Source organism: Harmonia axyridis, chromosome 1 (genome assembly GCF_914767665.1).
Source record: "Harmonia axyridis chromosome 1, icHarAxyr1.1, whole genome shotgun sequence".
Taxonomy (NCBI): Eukaryota; Metazoa; Arthropoda; class Insecta; order Coleoptera; family Coccinellidae; genus Harmonia; species Harmonia axyridis.
This window is the reverse complement of record NC_059501.1, coordinates 48,484,559-48,506,911: the sequence shown is the minus strand read 5'-3', so window position 1 is coordinate 48,506,911 and position 22,353 is coordinate 48,484,559. Positions and strand designations below refer to the sequence as shown.

Here is a 22,353-nt window from a genome sequence, read left to right as displayed (position 1 = left end):
TGGAGTGGTATAAACTAATGATTTTAGATGGCCCCATAGGAAATAATCTAAGGGGTTCAAGTCCGGGGAACGAGCAGGCCATAAATGAGGTCCACCTCTTCCAATCCAGCGATCGCATTTTTATTTAAACTATTATTAATTTTAAAAATATGAAAAATGTTGTTCGCCCTGTATCTTCGAAACAAAGAGGTTTTTCAAAAATCATCCAAGGACAAAACATGCTTAAAATAGTCCAAGGAACAACCCCCTGAATTTTTGCCGCATGTTTAGGAAACACCCTGTATAGTAAAGCTGTATCGTTCAATGATACAAAGCTTTTCCGAATGTATGAAAAATAGTTTTTATCAAATCGAATATTTTCCATGAAACTTAAATCTCAATTAATATCAGGTTTGTTACGATCCATGGATACCATCACACAGAACCACAGAATGAGAATATTGAATAAATACTCTGTCGCAAAAAGTGTATTTCAACATGTCACAATTCTTTACTCATGCGGAATATGCAGATATGATTCTTGTTTATGGTTTTTGTAACGGAAAGGGAAATTAAGCGAAAATGGAATACCAAAGACGATTTCCAAACTTACGTCAACCAAATGAAGGTACTTTTGGACAAGTATTCCATTATTCCAAAGAACATGGGTAATATCCTAGTAAGGCAGAGCACAAAATGAAATTTCCAATCAAATTGTTGAACGGGTGGAGGAGGAACTGTGTATCAGTACTCGTCAAATTAGTACCGAATTAGGAATTTCGCAGAGCACAGTGTGCAAGTCTTTGAAGAAAGAAAAATTCCACCCATATCACTATCAAAAGTTTCGAGAACTGTTGCCACAAGATCTTCCACAACGATTACAATTTTGTTGCTGAGTTAATAGTCACCTACGAACTATTTTTCGTATTCTATTCAGCTATGTTTACTAAGAATAGAATTTTTTATATCCACAATTCCCACCAATAGGCAAGAGACAACCTGCATTTGAAAAAAGGTCTTAATACACAAAACAGATTTTCTGCCAATATTTTGCTTGGAACAATAGACGGAAATTTAGTTGGCCCTCACTTTTTCGCGGAAACTTTTGGTACTTTTTGGAAAATATTTTACCAAATCTATTGGAAAATGTCGAGGAAAATGTACATACCCGCTATATATTCTTTCAGCATGACGGAGCATCACCTCACTTTGCATTGAATAAGAGAAATAACCAGGATGTAAATTATCCGAACAGATTGATTGGTCGTAGAGGCCCTATTGGTTGGCGACCAAGATCGCCTGAATTGAACCCTTTAGATTATTTTGTTCGAGGACATCCGAAAAAAACAGTTTTAAGGTTGAAATTAGAAGTAAAGAACACCTAGTTGAAATAATTTTCGAGGAATGTAATATCTTAAAGCAAAATCAATCCTTCATCAGAAGGTCAATTGGAAATTTACTGAAAAGGTCGCGAATATGTATTCAAAAAGAGGAAATCATTTTGAACATTATGTAAATTTTGTGTTAATTCTTAGTTTTGCCTTTCATGATATGTTTCGAATGTTTATTCTGTATTAGTTTTTTTAGATTTTTTGGTTTACGTACGTATGAAGATATTTTCTGGATCGAATGATTTTATACTCTATTAATATGAGTGATAAAAAATGAATTCCGAATTTGGAAAAACTACTTTAGAACTCAGGAAGAGCTTTTTATCATTAGATGATACAATCTAACTAGATTGTATCATCCAATGATACAAAGCTCTTCCTGAGTTCTAAAGTAGTTTTTCCAAATTCCAACTGAACCAAATAATTACAGGAATAGTTACATCAATCGTTATTTGGTCCAAGGCAGTGAGAATATTATAAACTTATAATATTCTCACTGCCTTGGACGAAATAACGATTGATGTAACTATACCTGTAATTATTTGGTTCAGTTGGAAATATCCGGTCTCAAAGAACGAATTCAAAAATCAACGTTCTTCTTGTCAAAACTGTCAGCTATATTTTTTCAATATAAACTACAAAAATCATAGTCAACTTCATAAAGCAAAATAACAAGATACAGAGTGATGTCTAACTACAACATTTCTCCCGTCCAGTTATTGTTCCCATCAACAATTACTTTCTTCTCTGCTGTCCTGATGAACAGGTAAAATGCATAATCTGGAAATTGGTCTTCTGTAAACGGCGTTATTTGATGTCATCTCGTCGACTACTCGAATCTTCCCATCTTTAGCAGGATATAACTCGGTGACAAGGTCTTTCGGCCAACAATTTCGGGGTGCATTTGGGTCACAAATCAATACGACATTGTTCAACTTGATAGAATTCTGTTCCTTCTGCCACTTTGTCCACTTTGTGACTGTGATACATATTCTTGACACCACCGCTTATGAAATAAATCGGCAATTTTTTGAGAGGCCTTCCATTTTGTCATGAGATTTAGATTTTTTTCTTTTATTACGCACAAGGCATTGCGGCATATGATGGTATATCAGGAAATGATTTGGAGTCAATGCGTCAGGGTCATTTGGGTCAGTCGACACGTGAGTCAGTGGTCTGGAATTCAGAATATTTTGTATTTCGGCGAATGCTGTTCGTAGGACATATTCTTGGGGATATTTTTCTTTCAACACTTCTTTCAAATTCTTCTTTATAATTTGAATTAATCGCTCCCACGTACCTCCCATGTGCGGAGCTAAAGGAGGGTTGAAAGTCCATTTGGTTTTTCTCAAGGAACAAAATTTCTTATTCACCTCTTGATCAAACTTTTCAAGATTTTTTGCCAACTCCCTTTCGGCTACTTTGAAATTGAGTCCGTTATCGCTGAACATTTCTTCCGGGAAACCTCTTCGGCAAACACATTGTCTAAATACATGGATAAATCCATCGGTGCTCAAATCGTGTGCTATTTACAGGTGAACAGATCGGGTAACCATACCGGTAAATATAACCCCGTACCTTTTTTTAGTTCTTTTAACGGTTACTTCAATGGGCCCAAAATAATCCACACCGGTTTTAATGAATGGTCCTACAGTAGGTTCAAGTCGACATAGTGGCAATTGTCCCATAATGCGAACAATTAGAGAGCTCCTCCTATTCTTGCAAACTTGACAATTTGCCCAACAACTTCTAACTGCATGTCGAATTCCAGTGATACAATATTTCTGTCTGAGACTACACAACTATTTCTTGACCATGATGATTCACAAGTTCATGATGATATTTGATGATCAATTTTGTTATTTTATGTTTTGGGCCCAAAATGATAGGATGTTTTGTGTTAACGCATATTGGTGCGTTATTTAATCTGTCTCCATTCTTTATCAGTCCATCTTTTTCTTCGTAAAAACATTCGAATGTGTATAATTTATTGGATGGGACCAGTTTATCTTTTAATTTGAGTGTCCATTTCTTTTCGGGATACGAATCTAATTGAATTTTCTTCAGTAGGTAAATTTCTGATTTTTCCAGTTCCAAGGGATCTAGTTCACCATTTCTTCAATTTTTTCTGCAATTTTAGATGAATCTGAAGACCCATGCCATCGATCGTAATAGTTTCTGCCATTTGTCGAAGTATTCTAGCTGTGGGGTTTCAGTGTCAGATTCGATTTGAAAGCAAACAAAATCTTTCCGAATTTCGATTTCTTCTTCATTGGGAATCATAGAAGGTTCCTCTCGTGGCCATTTTTCGGGAGATTTCCACAAAAAGTCAGGACCATTAATCCATCGGCTAGAATTTAAAAATTAAGTTTGTCCATAGCTCTTTGTTGCTTCATCGGCTACATTATTATTATAACTTGATACAGAGCTGAGACTTAGCCTGTAAACTCTAAAATATGTTAAAAGAATGTTGTCACAAATTACAAGTTTTCAAATATATAGAAAATTATAAGAAGAGAGGGATGAAAACAAAATTCGAGCTATTGAATGAAAAAAATCACAAAAAAAAAAGAATTCAATTTCACAAAGACACAATATTCTGTGAGGCCCACAAGTCAAATTTTTTCTTTAAACTGTTCACACTAGGCGCACAAAATATCTCGGTCGGCAATCTGTTCCAAACCTCGAATACTCTGTTGGAGATGAAGTACTGCCTGGTGGTGGTAAAGAATCTCTCACGTGAGAGTTTGAACTATGTCCTCTGAGGTTATTTGAGTTGAACACAAAAAGATGACTGATGTCACAACCGAAGAGACTATGTAGCGATCTATAAGTTATTATGAGATCGCCCCTCAACCTCCTCAACGAGAACCTGGAGATATTCATTAGGGCTAATCTACTTTCATAGTCTGGACGCACAAAGCCATATGGTATTCGGGTGGCCCTCCGCTGAACCGATTCTAGTAGAGTAACATTCCTGATGAGCCAGGGATACCAGCGAACTCCAGAACTGGATAAATGTATGTCCTGTACAATTGCGCTGCAGTCATAGGATCGCAACCAAGGAAGGACCTCCCGAAGAGATAGAGAAGCACTATACAGGCGTATGCGTTTTCAGATGTATCTGTGAAAATATGCAGCTGAAGATTACATGATTGTCTATCCATCGGACAATATTGCCGAAGAAGTTTGAATTGATGAATTCTTTTCAAATCACCAATCCATTTTGTCCATTTCATATACAGAGTTTCTGGAATTTCATTATCCCAGTCTATTTTACATCGCCATATGTCTTGAAGTAGTATTTTCCCCTGCACAATGAAATTCGCCAGAAATCTAAGTGGATCAAAAACTGACATCACAACTTTCAAAACGTCTCTCTTTGTCGGTTTCTTTTTATTGTCCAGTAAATCTTTGTCCACTTTATGAAAGTTAGTTTTGAAAGTGAATGAGTCGTCTTTATGGTCCCACCACATACCGAGTATCCTTTCAGTTGATGATTCAGCATGAGTATCCATTTTTTTCTGACAATCTGCCAGAAGGTTTTCATTCAAATGTCTAAGTAGAAGTGAGTCATTAGCAATCCAATTACAAATCGTAAAACTTCCCTTATTATGTACATAACATACATCATTTATGATTTTCATTGCCTCTTGTTCAGTATCTGCACTAGGATACGCTAAAACGGACCAAATATTTGGACCCGAAGCTCATGAGTTACGGGTACTCCCAAAGATCCTACATGAAAAGTAACTGTCATGCGCGAGAATGCCGAGAATTCCCTTCAAATACGATTTTGACGTTGATGTTATTTTGTTCCAAACAACAACAAAATTTACGTCTTCTGTTGTTTCCCATTTTAATTGCAGAGTGGAATGAAACGGTATATATGTAGAATTTTCCAAAATTCGTCTTTAATTGAGCTTTCTTTGTAGATGAAATTTGAAATTATTATATCAACAGCTACAAAAATATACAAAATCTTCTGCAGACCAATTTTTGAATATATACACACTATACAGAACTGAACTCTCGACTGAACTAGTGCCAATAAGGGAAAGACTGCAAAAATTTCCAAGGAAAGTCTTCTAAAGGCTACACAACATAGAACTAATGTGACCATTGATGCGAATATGATAGAAGTTGTTTATTATCATTATATTCATTTGTAGGTTGATCAATTAATGTGATTTGATAATATGAAAGAGAATTTTGTATGATGAGATTGAATTGAAAGTGCCCTTTTGCTACTATGAATAAGTATTCAAATTGAAGCTTCTTAATTATTTTATGCGAATTAAGAAATTTATTGTTGGTAATAATGGAAAGAACTTCAAGAAATTACATTTAAACATCTAGAAATGGATTTTTAAAAGTACTATTAGCTTGTTTCATATTAGGATTAGTTTGACATTTCACTTTTATAATAATTTCAAAATTTAAATCAATGTGTTATGTGAAGGATCAGGGCAAGAAAAAGATTATTTCAGATTGTAGCATCCCTTATATTATTATAGATAGATTATTCAGAAACCACTCATGAATCTCAAAAAAGATTTCTCTTGAGTTTTCAATACAGAATAGGGTAATATCATTCAGTGATTATGGTTAAGTAAACACTCGGGACAATAATAAGTATATGATTAATAAAAAAAATGGAGGACCAATTTTGTCACTTGTATCATAATAAATATGAATTTAATATTCCTTTTTTTTCAATAAGAAATCCAAATTGTTAATTTTTAGGTTTTCTTGAACTCTATAATAATATACTGAATAGTTTAACGATATTACTGGGCAGATGCTCCATTACTAAAAATGCTAATGAGGTAATTTTATTTTCAGATAAGGATATAATGGAAATATAATGAAGTCTGTATCAAATTCTTTACAGCATAGAGATTTTGGCTGTTCAATACAGTTAAGAATACACTTTCATTAAGTTATTCTCAATCAACATTATTCAGACTTTGATATAATTATGGGAAATGAAATCGTATAAAATCAATATAGGAAGTAGTTTGTTGTAAGAAAACTGACAGTTGTTCAAAATTATATTATATCATTATATATAATATTTTAATTATAATTAATTTCATTAATTTATGTAAAGGATGTATGTCATATTTTATTTTGATATTGACTGGTTCTTCTATCCACATTTGAACATTGTACGTCTCTTATATGTGTAACATGCTGGCTCAGTTAGAAATTGTTACCTCGATTTTTTGCCAATCTCATTTCAATGTTCTAAATTATTTGCTATGAAGTTCTGGTAGTCTCTGCTAAAAATGAAAAAAGAATATGAATTTATAGAAAAGTCATTTTCATAGAAGATGCATACTATTCATTTTTTTTCTTGGGAAATAGATTTGCTTCTCAATTTTCACTTCTTAAATGTTAGTTCTTCTTGGCATTGACCCTATAGTTGCAAATAATCTCCTCTTTCCTTATGGATTGAGAGTCTTCAATTGTTTTACACATTTCAGCAAATCCTAAAACAGTTGAAATAATGAATTATTCAAAAACTTGAATTGAGCTTGCTTTAACTTACATTTTCTGTGTCATTGCTTCTAGATGTGAAATTTTGTGAACTAGAAATGGTTCAATCTATAAAATGTCCCACATCTTCATTATTGTTAACTTGTTGATGGCTCATTAATTTCTAAATTGTTGTCGTCATCTGAAACAGAGTTGATTCTTTGTCCGAACATAGTAACAGCATGCAAATGCTTGCACAATATAACTTTGATGCTATTAGTGGAACACTCACATTTATATTTGTGCAAGCATATTTAACAATGACTACAATATCTTAAACCACAATCTGGATCACATGATGATATAAATTGTGTATTATAATATTTATCATCATATACAGAGTACAGACCTCCTCTATTTAGTCTTTCATTGTTTCTGCTTTTTTATGAGATTCAACAGAAATTTTTTGTTGATAGTTGTTAGAGTTAGGTCTTTCATTGCTCATAATTTTCATCCACATCTTCTCATCAACTATTTCTTCCAACAAATCTGATAGCTTTTCAACTCTAAAACAATGAATACTCGTAAATTGGTAATTGCAAGAATAGAATTATGTATAATACCTTATTTTCTTTTCCTTCTATTTTATTAGATTTCAGATATTTATTCAAGCTCTTTATCGCCATATTTGTATGAATACCTGCTCATATTCTTTAACAATAGGCCACATCATTATTCTCTGTTGGTTTTGAAAGTAATGACTTAAAAATATCCATGATTAGTTTCGTTAGAAACAATCTGCCAAATTCTGCTCACTTTTTCAGATAATTTAGGAATTTGGGTAAAATTTGTTCTTCCTCATTAACCAATATATTTGTATAAATTAAGCAATAAAAATTGCTCTTCAACACTTTTTCACTTGAAAAATTCGAATATACCCAAATAGAGGCAAATGTATTGTGACTTTGTCTATTCATGCCAATTGACAAGTGTCAAGTAATGATTTTAGTTGCAGATCCTCGGGAACTCGAGGATGTACGACACAGCCGATTCACGAAGAAACCCGAATCATCAATCGGGTCCAAATATTTGGTCCGTTTTAGCGTATCCTATCTGCACTACCCAAGTAATCATCCATATAGTGGGATTCGATTATTGCTAGAGCTGCTTCTGGATACAGATGGCTGAAGTGATGAGCATTTCTGTTCTTTGCTCCATGTGCCAAGCAAGGACCACAAGTCGATCCAAAGAAAACAACATTGATTTCGTAAACTTCTGGTTCTATTTGTATTTCCATTCTCCTGCATAGAATCCGTTGAGACATTAGATCTTCCTTTCTCACTTCTACCTGTAAAAACATTTCTTTGATATCAGCCGTGAATGCAAATCTTTTTATCCTAAAATTGAGAATAATTGTTTGCAATGAGTTATAAAGATCGGGCCCTGTCAATAAGCAATCATTTAGGCTTACCTGATCAGATTTTTGTCGAGGAAATATTGATCTCTTCGGGGGAAAGTTTGGAAATATACCCTTTTTCTTCTATATCTTGTATTTTCTTACATGATTTTCAGTTAACAATTCGTCTCTATCCATCCTTTTCTCGGGGGCCAGGAGTCTCCTCAAGGTATTCTTCTTGCTGTCGGGAATGATCAAACCATCATCTTTCCAGAGTAGTCCTGTCCAAAATTAGTTGAGCACGTCGATCCTCCTTGGGCATCGACTTTCCTAACTCAGTGTAAGGTTCGATTTTCCAATGTTCTTTAACAAGATCATGCAAAATGTTGAGATCGTCTTTGACCTAATGATCATGGATGACCGAGAGCCGTTTTGCTGGCAGCGGGGCCATGCCATGTTCCGGAAATAACTTTTTTACTAATGAGTAGTTGCCAGTTATCTTGTCCAATCAAAATTTTTGGTTGTGCGTCAATCAATGAGGTAAACTGATAATCAATATATGGATAATATTCATTGATTTCTTGAATATTGATAGTTGGCTAGGTAGAGAGAGCCCTTTGATAGTCCGAACATGTCATAAAAGGAATTTTGAATTTTTATCTGATTTGGAAGAAATTTTGAAACTAACAAATCTTGAATCATTTTGTTCCTCCAACTGATTATTTGTCCATTGCAAATGAAGAGATTGTCGTGGTCCAGTCAGTTCTAAATCATTGGCTAAGTCTTCGTCAATCAAAGTCACGGGTGAAGCGTCGTCAAGAAGGGCAAATGTTTCAATTATTCGACCACTTATTGAAATCACTACTGGCAAAATCTTCAGTAGAATTTTTCTGTCTGTCAATATGTGACAATTAGTTTCAACATCATCCTTCTTTGAAATAGCCGTTTCTTGATGAATAACATGATGTAACATTTTATTGTGAGGTTTTTGACAATCATCAATCGAACATGCTCTCCTTTTCCTACATTCCTTTATACTATGAAACGGAAAGAGACAAGAAAAACATATTTTGTTTGATGTCACAAAAGTCCACCTGTCATTAATCGAGAGAGACTTGAATTTTGGACAAATACTCAAATGGTGAAGTTCATTTTTACAACAAATGCAAGTTTTATTGAAAGTTTTCATTGATTGAAGAGTGATATCTCTATTTTTCATTTTACCTTTTTATGATTTTTCAACAGGAATTTGGGGAACCAAAAAATGACTGGCAGCATTTGCTTTCGTGTCAAGCCATGAAGAGAATTCAACCAATTTGTATTTGATTTTTCTATCAGTGATGTATTCAGCCCAATTTAATTTTTGTGAAGGTGGCAGTTTGTTTATTAGCTCTTGAAGGAGTAGTGGATTGCGCAAATGATCGTCTTCTTACAATACTTCAATGGTAGCGACAAGAATTTTTACTTCATCTGAAAATTCAACTAACATTTCCAATTTATCTTCCTTAACGTTGGAAAAATTTCTCACCCTGTCTAATAAAATCGTGATGATATATTCCGCTCGACCAAAACGACTTTCTAAGAGACTGATAACTTTTTCAACGTTCTGTGGTAATATTAATAAAGACTGCGTTAACTTTTTTGCGTGACCTTTGAGGCATTTCTGAAGTCGACATTGATTCTCTTCGTTTGTCAAAACACAAATGGCAATAGAATTTCTATATTGATGAATGAAATTTGGCCATTCCGTGGGATCACTATTGAAAATGTGCAAATCTTTTGGAACACCCTGTCTTGTCAAAATTTTTTTTATGTCAGTATCTATCATTTGACACTGACATGTGGAAACGTTTTTACTTTTCATTATATATTTTTCAGTATTATTCGAATAAAACTCACTACCTCTTCTTGATTTATTATGAGATACCTTATTTTCCGACGATATCTCTGTAACTTCAACCTCAAAATGCTTTTTCCATGGGACCTGTCCCTTCATCCATTTTTGGACATCTGGATTGTCACTTACCACTGCCTCTTTGTAAAGAACTGATCCAGTTTCATCCTGATCTGCGACCGATGATACCGTTTCTTCCAGTTGAGCTAGTTTCATCGCGAGTTGCAAATCCAAAATCTCTTGTTGTCTCTTCAAAACTTCTTGTTCCAATTCTTTCTTCTTTATGTCTACGTCTATTTTCATTTCTTCGCGTCTTCTAGATAACAAAGAACTTCTTCTCGAGCCTACCTTCGGAACAGTTCTTCTTGCTGTCTGTATCCAAAGATTCTCCAGTAGATATTTTGTCGTCAATATAAGATGCTACCGTCGATCTCTTAGAAGAAACATCTTCTTGATTCTGATCACATCTTTTCTTGTCTACTGCGGCTTTCATAGCTTTTTTGGCAAGTCTTCCGCTCTTTCATATTCCTGACATTACTGTTTATTCCAAAGTGATGTTCTTTAAAGGCGATGAAGGACCATATGATGTGACTATACCTGTAATTATTTGGTTTAGTTGGAAATATCCGGTCTCGAAGAACGAATTCAAAAATTAACGTTTTTCTTGTAAAAACCATCAGCTATATTTTTTTCAATATAAACAACAAAAACAAAAATCAAAGTCAACTTCATAAATCAAAATAACAAGATACAGAGAGATATCTAACAACAACAACGATATTGTACATGTTCAAAAATTTTTTTTAGGAAAACTGGACATGTGCTGAAAAAAATAAAAACGCTCCTGTTATTTTAACTTATGGTAGAATCCTAAGCAGTTAGCGAATTCTTGAAAACGGAATGTACAGGGTGTTTTTCCAACCTGCAAATTTAATCTGAACTTATCATAATTCCCACCCTGTATTTTTGAAGAAGTGTTGGAATTATTGATCATATTTCAAAAAACAGTTAATGAATTTCAAGCTGTATAGGCTGTACCCTCATCTTTCTGGAACCAGATATCATACAGATCATGTTCGTGATCATAAAAAGTTTATTTTCGTAAAACACACAGCAAAGCCTTGATGCATTTTGGTTCAATTCATGGTGCCGACTAAAAACAGAATCTCAGGAACACAAAGAGCCCTGCCGCACCCTGTGGAAGGTTGAACTCTGCGACTTCGCCTTTGAAGAACATGACCTACCTCACTAAATCTAATCTGTTGTTTGTTTTTAGTTTTAGGCCATCTATTTGCTTATTACCCTTTTTTTTTGTAACTCTTTCCCGATTTCTACCGTACGGTTTTGTTGCATACCTTTCTCTTTGATATGAGAGTCTCTTCTTTTTTATTGATTGATATTTTTATTTGAAATTGAATTCTATTCATTTGTGTTTATTCTGTTTTAAGTTGATCTTTCGTGATAGGAGAGTTCCTTTAGTGAGTTGAATCTTTTCGTCTGGGGACCTTCCCGACTCAAAGTTCGAAAATTAGAGACATTATGGCAAATTGATAAAGCGATCTGTTCAGAGAAGCTGAGCTTAAAACGTTCTAGTATAATAACAGGTTTTCTGATATCAACACTATTATTAATAAATGAAAAGGTTATCGAGAATGTGGACTTTATTTGCTGTCAATTACAAAAAAAAATCGCCAACGTTTCGAGGACTTTTCTCCTGTTTTTCAATGCTGTGAACAAAAAACTAAGTTCAAGGTAAACAGTATACAAGGATACCTCATTACCAATATTTTGTACTTTTAAATGCAGTTCAAAAATGAAAACTCTGAGAACATCTATCCAAAAAATCTTCACAATACCGGTCGGAACCATAAAACTAACCTAACAAATTTACAAATTATTAGTGCAGTGGTCTAGACCACTGAATTTTCTCAAACAAACTAACATTGAGAAGGTACCGGGTTCGAATCCCGGCTAACATGTCGGTCATGGATGTTGTATATGTCTGGTGATGGGTAATAAAATTGAAAGGGTCTTATAGAAAAATAGAATGTTTGTTTTGTAGATGGTTTAGAAAATCCTAGCACATATAAAGGAAAGAAAAAAAAACAAACATTGAACAACCTAGAAGAGGAAAACATGGAGCAAATTACTGTCAAACTAGTATATTGAACATTTATGAAATTTGACCATGAACTATGAAACTTATGATCTTACAGCTGAAACTAAGTCATTTCATATCCAATAAAAAAATCGTAAACTAATCTAAGGTTCCTGACATCATCTCTGAAGTTTACTGAGTTGTTTTATTTTATATGCAACATTTCACATATATTACGTTTCTGTGTAAACTTTTCTTTGTCTGGAATCGTGGTATTGCTAAAGTCGATGTTTGTGAGAGCTGTTTTGTCTACGTTACGTGCATTTCTTAGATCTGATTCATGCTGTTTTATTCTTTGCTCTACATATTGTTTCGTTTGTCCTATATAGCACGTTTGACAATCATTCCACGGGATCTTATATACTACCTCTGTTTGTAACTCCGGAGGGGTTGGATCCTTGAAAGGAGTGAAAAACTTTTTTGTTGTACTCAAATTATAAAAAGTTCAACGTATTCTTTGAAAATATTTTGGATCAGAGGCCAGGAATAAAGGGGAACTTACAGTGTCTACTAGTATTCATCTCAACATCCAACCTAACATCAGAATTATCTTCTACATTTGTCAACTGATCTGAAACTCTATTTATGATCTTATGCTGATATGAATTATATTCAAGAAATATTGTTGTTTATGAGGAATATAAAGTAAATATAGGCTCTGTTACCAGCTTTTAGCTGGTTAAGGGCCAGGAATAAATAAATTAAAAAAATTATACTGGATAGTTATAGTCTTATAGGATTCTCTTTTCTACTTTTAAATTTTCATCATGAAAACAAGGGTCACTAAGTGTTAACGATTTTCTAACTAAATTATAGGCTACATTTGTTCTTTGGGACACACTATGATTACTGTAATGCCCGCCACTCACGACGCATTTTCTCGAGCTTTTGGTAGCCAGGCACCTACATCCTGGCATCCACCCTCAAGAGGTTGTAAAACATCGGACCCTTCTACGGTTTATGAGTTTATTATCGCTTCATGATGAGTATATTTCTTGCACTACGAGCACGTATATGTCCGAGGTTTATTATTTTCCTTCATCTTTTCGCTTTGTAATTTGAATTCTCCTCGGAATTGGCATAGATATTTCAAATAAAAGTTTTGAATGCAAATATACTGGATGATATTTTTTCTGGAACGCTTTTTTCCTCCAGAACTATTTTGTTGTGAACCACTGGTACTTGAGAAAAATGTTATAAGAAGCTCTGATCCAGTACTTTACTTTTTGGTTTGTTGTAGTTTTGTCGTATCTGCTATCGATTTCGAGAAAAAATTTGAAATAACTCTGTAGTAGGTTATCCTCACGAAAATCCAAATTATTATAAAGATCCATTTAGTAAGCGGTGATGAATAAATTCATTATACGTATTTATCCATTCTGTAGCAAAGATAAATAAAGATTCGATAAACTGATATAAGCATCACTAAAAAGTTCGACTATATAAGAAATATATCTTGAAAACAAAGCATTTGCGGGCTCATGTTAATGGGACTTTCATTTTCAAAATTATCCAAGGAATCTCTCATTTTCCTTCGTAACTCCATTCAAGGAAATCCCAGTATAAGGTAAGAACAATCGAATTGGTAATAAAAAAATTATTTTGAGTAATTTGTTTCGAATTTATCAAACCTCATTTTCTCACATTACAGATATGAGTACACGTTGATGCAAAAAATTTGTTTTCGATTAGGCTTTCAAATCGGTAAAAATACTGATTGACTAGGAACACTACAATCAAATGGGACATTTTATAGAAGAACAATCTCTTCATAAAAAGAAACAAATTTTGGACATATGCCAGACAAAGTCTGAAAGTAAATATCTAAACCCTCGAATTGTATTATTTTCAATAATAATAATTAAATTTGGTATGGGTAACAGAAAGTACATACCTTTTTAAAATAGCCTGGAATTTTCTATTTACGTATCGAATGGAGAATCCAAAAGTCGTATCAAAAAATATGTCAAAAACTATAAATGTTATTATCTAATTTGCATGAAATTAGCTAAAATATCAATTGGCATACTGAAGGGGTTTTCCAAAAAGAGCTTTCATTTTGATATTAAAAGGAAACGAGTATATTTTAAGAGAAATGAATGAATGTTTATTTCAATATAAAGAGGAAGATATGCCAATAACGATGGAAAACGATATCAGCCAAATAGAAATTTACATCTACTCTTTCATTCTGTTATTTTCCTTTGGAATCGATTAAGTAGTAATTAAAAAATTTGAAAGAAACACACTTTTATTTTCCTAGGCGATCGATTTCGGATTAATATTATTCCATCATCAGGCCAGCTGAAATTACACATTAACATATATTAATTTTTTTTTTCAAATTACATTCAATATTATTTTTTAAGGATTGGTCTTCTTTATTTCTTTAGGTTAACAGTATGCAACTTATGAAACTTGCTGTCTTATTGAAGTCAAAATGGATTAAATTGTTTTCTATCATTTATTGCCTCTATCATCCTTCTCTAATTGTCTGGTTCTCTAGTTTTTCTAATTAATTTTTCTGAAGTTATAATAAATTTTATTTATTTTCTTAGTAGCGTGGTGTTAAATATGAATATATAGGAAAGGGTTATGGTTGGTTTTCAATATCAAATTCTAGTATTTGTTCTGTGAGCGGAAAATTTAAAATTTGGTTTCATTAGTTATCTATAAGTTTGAAAATATTTCTTCCGTCGAATTCGATGTTATCATTCAGTATAAACGGATTTTCTTTATTTTTTATGATTTTGAGTTGTTCAAGTAAAGTTAATTTGTAATATTTATGTAATGAAATTCAATTCTAATCTTACCCCATAGGTTGTGCTATTTTTTTAAACACCATAGACCGAGTCTATGGCGCCAAGGCCTAAGGCCAGGGTTATATTGGATAGAATATCGTACAGTCCATTCAGGAATTATTGACATCGAAGTAGGCCATGAACGTCTAGTCGCGGCTTTATTTCTGGTTACAAAAATATCACTATTAATTGCTATGGTTCATCATAGAAATAACCAGTTTAAATTATTTTCATCATTTTTGTATCCGAAAGATCCTGAATTTTCGAAATTACGATTATTACGAAGGGACGCATACAGTCATGATTTCATAAATTGAAATTCAGATTATATAACGTAAAAATATAGTGAAATACTATCTCATTTCAAGGAAATCTAATGAAGAGATATCTATTCATTTAAGAGTCGCCCATGAAAGATCCCATTGAAGATCATTAAAATATGCATATTCTTTTTCACCAAAGGCTCTTCAAAAATTGTTGCATTACTGATGGACACTGGATAGCAACCTGCTTGCAAAATTCTTATCAAATAACTCTTATGGATCATTTTAACTGTGGTGTCTAAACTGGTGAAGAAAACAGAAAAAACTGGTTGATAAATTTAAATAGTGTAGCTTAGTGAATGGAAGAGCCATATCATAATAAGACAGAAATAAAATTCAAAGAATCCATTTAGTATATGAAAAATTTTGACATCACAGTTGTACTGTAACTTTCAAAATTGGAACCAATTTATCAGCTGATGTGTAAAATAACTTTCTAAAGTCACTATTTATTGAAACTGTTCATGACATGAATGATTGATTAAACGTACCATAATGATCATAATTGATAATTTCTGGTTTAAGACTATTTTCTGTTATGGGCAACTTCATTCTTAGAGGACGAGACATTAAAAGTTGCGCAGGTGAGTATCCACATTCTAAAGGACTATTTCTGTATTGTAGTAAACCAATGTATGGATCTGACCTATTGTCAATACACTTATTGCAAATACCCTTCACAGTTTGTACTGTTCTCTCTACTCATCCATTACTTTTGGAATAAGAGTGAGAGAGAGAAGAAAAACTTTATTGAAACAATGTTTCAAAGGGCTAACGACCTAGGTCTTCCTGCCCATATACAAAGTCTTATTTTACAAAGTATGAAAATGTAAATAAAAAAAGAGTTTAGTTTTTGAGGTGAGTGAATTCATTGTATGTATATTAAAAGAGAGTGTGTTGCGTTTTTCATCTTTGGTTCAGCAAGTGTTCGAATAGAGGTAGTTCAGGTAGTTTTCTTTTGGAGACCTGCAGGGGGTACATCTGATGTACAAGTGGCTGAATTATATTTAGGTTGTGTTGTTGTTCAATAAATTTCTTATTCAGTCTATGTCTATGTCTATGTCCTGTCGGCTATTGGTTCTATTTGGGTTTTTTGATATAAGTACTGGTTGGATGGATTGTGGAGTGGATTGTTGGGATGTCTCAACTTGGTTATTTTCCGTAGACTGTTTCGTTCCGTTACCTCAATAATTCTCATCGTAGTTTTGTTGCATGAACCTAGAATCTGATGACCATATTCAAGAAGAGGTCTGCAGATCATTTTGTAGATGTTTGACGCTGTTTTTGTATCTATGCCTTGATCTTTATAAGTGAGTGACCTGAAGTGACTGGCTCTCGTGATAGTGTTTTGTTTGGTGGAGTTGATGTGCATCTTAAAGTTGAGTTTACTATCAATTATCATGCCGAGGTATCTACAGTTTGTTACAGGCTTCAATGTAGTATTTTCCAGAGTAATTGTGGGCTAGTTATGGTGGATCTTGTGATAAAATATAATAAATTGTGTCTTCTTGGGGTTTGTTTTTATTCTCCACTTGTTCATCCATTGGGTCATCTTCTCCTTGATCTCTTCCAGTCTTTTCATCGTGTCCGATATAGTTTTACCGTGTGCAATTAGGGTGGTATCATCGGCAAACTGTAAAATATATGAACTCATCCTGGTCGCGCGTTCTGTGTCGTTGATATCTGAGCAATATAAATTATACAGGTATGGTGACAGTGGAGAGCCTTGTGGAAGTCCTTGCTTTGGGGAGAATTCGTTGGACAATGCGTTTTTTATTTTAACTTGTATAGACCTATTGCTAAGGAAGTTTATTATTCTCAACATATATACTGGGCATCCAAGCTTATGGAGTTTGTATATAAGTCCTGAGTGCCAAATGCTGTCAAAAGCTTTTTGTATGTCCATAAATATTGCCGCAGAATGATGACCCTGTTTTCTCTTGCTCTGAACATTTTGAGTAAGTATGATCAATGGGTGTATGGTTGATGTTTTGTTCCTGAATCCAAACTGATAGATTGGGATCTTGTCGTCCATCAGTTTCATCAGTCTAGATTTTATCATTTTTTCAAAGTTTTTTCCCATTACTGATAGCAGGGTGATTGGTCTATAATTCTCAATTTGTTTGGTGTCAGTCCTCGCTTTGGGGATCGTGATCAGTAAACCCTTCTTCCAGACTCCCTGAAAACAACAGTTTCGCAAGCAGAAGTTGTAAATTTTTATTATTTCCAGATGTATGGGGAGATCTAGTTTCTTGAGGATATTTCTAGGAATATTGTCATGCCCTGGTGCGGTGTTCTTGCCATGATTAAGTGCTTCGAAGTACTCGGATTCGTCAATTTCTGGGATGTCATCTTCGTTCCTTTACTTTGCGAACTCCTTCGAAAACCAGTCATCAACTTGCTTTCTGTGGGCAGCGTCAAATCTTGGATCTTCATTCACTTTGAAATTTTTCTTGAAGTGTTCTGCGAAGGCGTCTGCTATGTCCTGGTCATTTGTGGTGGGATTACCGTTTATTTCAATGGGGTCTGTGGTATTGTGAAAGTTGTATTTGGTTAGTTTCTTAATGGTTTTCCAGTATGTTTTTCCTTTTTGTTCTTTGATTTCTCTGCAGGCTTCCATATATTTATGCGAGCGGTAGTGGTTGATGAGTTTGTAAATGTCTTTATTCAGTGCATTGTATTTAGCCTTCAAGGATGGATCTTCATATATTGTGATTTCCCTATACACTTGTTTTTTAGCTTTGATGAGCCTCAATATATAGGATGGAATTTTCTGGCTGTAATACTTGACTTGAAACTTTGGAGAATGCTTCTTGATTGTTTCCGAGAGGTCTCGAATAAACGATGTGATGTAATTCGTGGTGATTGGTATTCCATCAACCGTTGACACATTTCAGCATTAACTTTGCCGATATGACACTTAGGAAAGTCGTACCTGGTTTCAGTTGGGTATATTAGGGGGTTAGATTCAAGGTCTAGGTCGAATTCGAATGCCAGGTGGTCAGAGCCTAAGTCTGGTGTAAGTTGTACATTCTTTATATTCTGTAGGATGTTCTTGGTACATAGGAATCTGTCTGGAGTGGTGCTCTTGTTATTTTCCATTAAAAACGTAGGTGGAGTGCATATCTCTACAAAGTCGGAGTTGTTTGTGAAATTTTTCAGCTGCTTTTTTCTACGGTTGTTTACATTGAGATCCCCAATAATAATGCAGTATTTGTATTGAGCTGCTTTCACCAGTAAGTTTTCCTCGACATACTGGCTAGAATGATGAATATAAACCAGAAATATATGTATCCTCTCGGCCTTGAATGGTATTGTGAAGTGCAGTACTTCATTCGAGGGATTATTGAGGTGTGGAGGGTTAGATTTCACAATTGATATGAACTTCTCAGCCTGTACTAAGCTACCTCCTCTAGTTATTTCATTCAATATATTACCATGTTTGATTATTGTGTCCCAGTTTTTATACTTTACATTGTGTTTTTGTTTGGTCTTGGTTTCCACCATCATCATACATTGGATTAAGTTATTTTCTATATAGTGCCTAATAAGTTCTTTTTTATTGTTGTAACTGTTTATATTGGCGTAAAAACATTTAATCATCATGGACTATTATTTCTGCTTGCGTTCCCTCCTTAGGTTCTGTATCTACAGTTTTAACTTCTGTCTCCAGATCGAACATCAAAATGTATAGTCGGTTTCCCACGAAGGTTGGAATGGTACTTATTTTGTAAAGGTCTATAAATTTTTTCTGGAGTTTTGATACGAGTTGTTGTCTATCTGTATTCTTAGGATTATTAATCTTATTTATGAATGTTTCTATTATGTGGTCATGTATGGTGTAGTTAGAATGTATTCTACTGTTTTCGTCTTTTTTTCGTCTATTTCTGCACTTTTTTTGTTTATTGATCGTATTTTTACGTTAGGGATTCCTTCTATGGGTTTGGTGGGTCTTTTGGGGCATTTTGTTGACCATGCTACATGTTCTGTAGAGCCGCATGCTCCACACTTTGAAGGAAGATTAGTTTTGCATTCATGGTCTCTGTGCTCTTCATTACATTTGCTACATTTTATTGGGGAAGAGCAGTTTTCCGTTTTGTGGGTGAACTGGGAACACCTACTACATGGAATCGGCAGTGGGTCCGGCGGGAGACTTGGGTTTGCTCTGTAGTATTTACATTTGAAAAATATACCCTCATTTATCAGTTTTTCGTAGGAATGTACGTCACCCGTTATTATTCTGATGTATAATGATGGGTTGTTGGTTTTCCTTGAAATTATCCGCTTGCAGTATCGATGTGTAATATTGTGGCTGTTGAGTAGTTGGCTTATTTGAGTTTCGTTAATATCTGTTTCGACATTAGAAATTACAGCAGAGTAGGATTCCGTTATTTTTGGGTTTTTGTTTACCATTGTGTTGTCTGTGGTTTCTGCGTAGCTTTGTATTTTGTCCTGGCTTTTGAGGTGTTCTAAGGTTTTTAATAGAGTCGTTTTATCATTGTTCGATTTAATGAGGAAACCCCTTTTTGTTTGGATGATTATGTCTTGGCTGTCGGGAAAAATCGAGGTCCACATATCAGCTACCTGAATTCTTGTTGTGATTGTTTCAGTTTTAATGTGGAAAAGATTTTTGTAAATCTTTCGGTGTGTGGGTTGCTTAATGCTTTCCTGTATTTGTTTATTATTTGAGGATGTGTTGGAATTTACGGAAGTTTTTTGTGTTGTTATCTTCAGCGGGAGATTCGCACGAACATGTGGGTTTACTTGGGAATTCCCTTCATGTGGTATTTTATAGTTCACGCGAGATCCCGATGTTGATTCATCCACTACAGATGATGATCTTTTCTTTTTCGGATTTGTCATCGTTGGTGATGTAGGATTCTTGTCTCTTTTACTTTTGTTAGGTATCTTTTTCCATGTACCATCATCTAGAATTTCCATTTCCGAACATTCGCCGTCACTCGAGGAGGCCATGGTAACTTTTCTTCGTTAACACACTTTAAACTAAATATGCTTTATTAAACACGTAGAGCGTAGCAAGATCCAACTGAACGAGTCTGATACCTTACGCGGAATGCTTTTGGAATAATGTGAACTAAGTTATTCAATATCCCAATCTCTCAAGAATGTTTGGAACTCTATGGAAGTAAATGGAGGAGCATTGTCGGATATTACCATTAATGGTATACCATGTCTTGCGAACATGGATTTTAAAATTCCTATGACTTCCTTGGCAGTGGTATCGATCATAGGAGCTAATTCAAAATATTTTGAAAAATAGTCAACAAGTAAAATATACGTTGAGTTATTATATGAAAAGAAATCAATAGCTACTTTCTGCCATGGTAAAGTAGGTAGCTCATGTGGTAATAATGGCTGCCGACTCTTAGCTCTGCGGTATTTAATGCAAGACTGACACTGTTCTACTTTATTTTTTATATCTGCAAACATGTTAGGCCAATAGACCGCTGAGCGTGCTTGCTTCAAGCATTTGCATTTTTCAATACCTACATGACCCTCATGTATTATATTCACAATGGTTTGATGCATTGATTTCGGAATCACTTGATTTCCTTTAAAAAGGATATCTTCAATGCTGTGAATATCTTCACGCAAGTTATAAAAGCATTTGATATCTTCTTCTACCTGATTTTTTGAATTTGGCCAACCGTTTTTATAATAATTTATTACCGATTGTAGTACTGAATTCTTTACTGTTGCGGACTTAATTTCTTCAAGTTTCTGAGGAGAAACAGCAAGGTTATTCAAAAGAAAATTAGCATGAATGCGTAATTCTTCTCCTAAGGAATCAGTAATATCTGCTGGTTCCACAGGGGCACAACTCAGGGTATCAGCAATATATAAATATTTTCCCGGAGTATATTTAACATCCAGATTCGTTGAAACCTTGCTGGATCCTCTGCAAGAGGTTTTTTAAATAGACTAACCAATGGTTTATGCCCGTTTCTACATCAACTCTTTAAATATACTGCTTGAAACAATTGCAGCCAAACTGAATAGCGAATAACTCTTTCTCTATTTGAGCGTAGTTTGACTGAGACTTTGAAAGTGACTTGGATGCATAAGCAACTGGTTTTTTGTTTTGAAGTATAACCGCACCTACTGCAAATTTAGATCTATCAACTGACAGAATTAATGGAAATTTGTCAAAATATGATAATACTGGATCTTGACTTATGACTTTTTGCAACAATTCAAATTCTTTTTGATGTTGTTCTGTCCAATGAAATGAAACTTTTTTTGTTAAAAGTTAGATTGTCAACATATTCACCCAAATAAATAATCATGCCTAGAAATCTTCTAATATCTGCTGTGCAGGTTGGTACAGGTAGCTGACAAATAGCTTTAACTTTGTTCTTGTCTTGACTAATACCGTTTTCGCTGAAAATATGACCTAGATACTCAATTTCCTTCAATAAAAAATTACATTTGTCCTTGTTAAATTTCAAATTGAAATTTCTGGCCCTTTCTAAAACTGTTTTCAAAACTGCGTTGTGACCTTCCAATGTTTCACTAAAGATCAAGAAATCATCAATATAAAGGCAAACTCCCTCAATATCACCAAATATTTCATACATTGTTTTATGAAACCTTTCAGTTGCACAAGAAATTCCAAATGGTAGTCGTGTGAATTTATATCTTCCAAAAGGCGTATTAATATTACACAGTTTGGAGCTATCATCATCTAATGGTATCATCTAAAGTCGAAAAGTATTTTGCATTGACCAACCTTGAACGAATTTCGTTGTATGTGGGAATAGAAAAATGACAACATTTAATTGCTTTATTTAGATTTCTTGGATCCAAACACACTCGTAGTGACATTTAGAGCAGTTATACGATCAAAACGCCATCGATTAGGAGGCACATTATCCGCCTTAATCAAAACTAGCAGGGCCAATGGCAGCA

The 22,353-nt window shown here is 34.1% G+C and overlaps 1 protein-coding gene and 1 long non-coding RNA gene across 8 annotated transcripts in view; one reads left to right on the top strand and one right to left on the bottom strand.

Moving 5' to 3' along the window:
* LOC123673280 (phosphatidate phosphatase LPIN3) overlaps positions 1-22,353 on the top strand; it is a 340,332-nt gene that overhangs the window by 279,661 nt on the left and 38,318 nt on the right. The gene's annotated exons all lie outside the window — the stretch shown is intronic.
* Positions 6,603-8,295, bottom strand: LOC123673409. 4 transcript variants are annotated; one of them, XR_006746471.1, is made up of 5 exons: positions 7,475-8,295; positions 7,144-7,417; positions 6,925-7,070; positions 6,715-6,865; positions 6,603-6,655 (listed from the first exon to the last, which is right to left on the bottom strand). It is a non-coding gene; the product is annotated as an uncharacterized LOC123673409 (long non-coding RNA). The 4 variants fall into 4 exon arrangements; XR_006746472.1 differs by having other exon boundaries at positions 6,925-7,053; positions 7,475-8,294; XR_006746473.1 differs by having other exon boundaries at positions 6,925-7,053; positions 7,261-7,417; positions 7,475-8,283.